We start from the raw sequence: 1,977 nt of genomic DNA, 5'->3' as shown, positions 1-1,977 counted from the left end.
AACTGAATCCTGTACAGGCCTGAAAGGGGACTATTCCTCGTAGGTTTGCCTGATCCAAATAGCTAAAGGCACGATAAACCCCAGGCCGTTGCTGTTACTACAATTCTAAACTTCTGCAAAGGCAGTAACGGGCCGTGGACCCAAGTGCTGCTGAGGAAAGATGCACCTTCAGCTGCCGTGGCTGCTCAGGTGCAGGGGGGCTGGCAGCGAGCAGGGCAGGGCTGGACTCTGACGCCTTTCGGTCACTGGAGTGGCCAAATACACAGGCCATCGGTTACAAAAGGTGGGGTGAGAGGATGGGGTCCCCTGCTGTGACGCTCCTGCCAAGCGGAGCAGAGGAGCGGAAAGGCCAAGGGTGTGGGAGTGGGAGCTAAAGCGTGGACGGGCTGCATGTGCCTCTGGGCTGAGTCTCTCCGGGGAGTCCAGGAAAAGTTCTGCTGGATGAACAGGAACCGGCCAGAGTAGTTCATGGGCAGACGAGAAAGCCTGAGGGGGAAACAAAGATGTGTCACCACGTATCCTAACTGGGTCACAGCAAGAATGGAGAGAGGCTCCAAGGATCGATTTGGACCCATCTTCCCACTGGGAAAGGCTGTGCTAACGACGAGGCTGTGGCTGGGTTTGCCAACAGCTGTCACCAGTGACCTGGCAGAACAGGTCCTGTGTGACAACCGGATTACAGGAGAAGGAGAGAGGAAGTGAAAAGCTGAAGAGCAGCTAACGAGGGCCCCGTGACACAGAGTTAGTTAACCCAGTTAGCTAGGAATGACCGGCAATCCCCCTCTAACTCGACGTGAAAGGGAGACACAAAGGACCACGCAGACCAGGGAAAGATTTTTACCGTCCAGACCCATCTTAAACATTGAGCGACGTGCACCGAGGGCTGGGCACGGAATGGTCTGTAGCACTGCCAGAAACGAGCGCCGAAGTTATCGCAGAAGATGGCAGAAGGTAGCCACAGGCTACCTGCGCAGACCCAACATATGAGCATGAGCCCGACGGGTTAACCCAGCGTTTGGGAAAGGTGGGTGAGAGGTCCCACGGTCAGGCCGACACAGGCTGTTCTGCGAGAGCCCCCAAGCCGAGCAGCGAGAGCCAACCTGCCTTGCAACCAGAGCTCACGTGCGCCGGCCTGGGCTCTCCTGCCGTGCGCGGCCGCGGCCGTCCATCACACGTAACGCCCGTCGGCTCACATCACACCTTTGTTTTCTAAGTAGACGTCCCTCCTCCTCAGCACCTCCTGCTCTGCCCAGTGGGGAGAGAAGGGCAGTGAAACGGGCAGACTGGGCAGAGCTATTGCATCACGCCCCACGCCTGCCTGACCACACCTCTGCTGCGGTCGGTGCTTGTCGGAAGAAAGATAGCAGGGAAAGTAAGTCCACGTCAGGAAGCGAGTAGGAAGCTGGGAAAGAAGCAGAGCTATCATTTCACATGACTCATCTTTTCCAAAGAAAGGGAGACCAGCCACGTGGCCAGGGCAGAGCACTCGGGCAAGCCTTTCGCACCTTGCCTGCCAGCCCCGACTGCACGGACCCCCCTCGGTTCCCATTCACAGCCCCCCCGTTCTCCGCACAGAAGACTGACAGATACGATCCCAAAGACCACCAGTCCCGAAGACCACCAAACGACTTGTCACAACCGCCTCCCTTCCGTCGGACTGCTGCACGCGGACAAGCTTGCGGGTTCTTTTTCCTGGCAGGTCAGACAGCCTTTACTCTACAGGACGATGCAGGGCAAGATTTAAGCCCTGTTACCTACAGGCTCAGCTGAAAATTGTTACTGCACAACACAGAGCAGAAAAGCAGGGAAAGCCACTTCTGAGACTAAGATCCCCCCTTTCATCCACTTGATCTCAAGAGCACCCAAGGCAGGAGGGCAGTCTAAAGAGCCAGTTTATTTCTCCGCAAGGACCCTCTGCTGACCGAGAGCTTCTGAAATAGCACTCTCACTCTGTGATGTCCCAGGTCCCACCGCTCT

This window comes from Eurypyga helias, unplaced genomic scaffold (genome assembly GCF_000690775.1).
Source record: "Eurypyga helias isolate BGI_N326 unplaced genomic scaffold, ASM69077v1 scaffold28293, whole genome shotgun sequence".
Taxonomy (NCBI): domain Eukaryota; kingdom Metazoa; phylum Chordata; class Aves; order Eurypygiformes; family Eurypygidae; genus Eurypyga; species Eurypyga helias.
The sequence above is the reverse complement of the archived record's forward strand: the minus strand, read 5'-3'. Positions refer to the sequence as shown.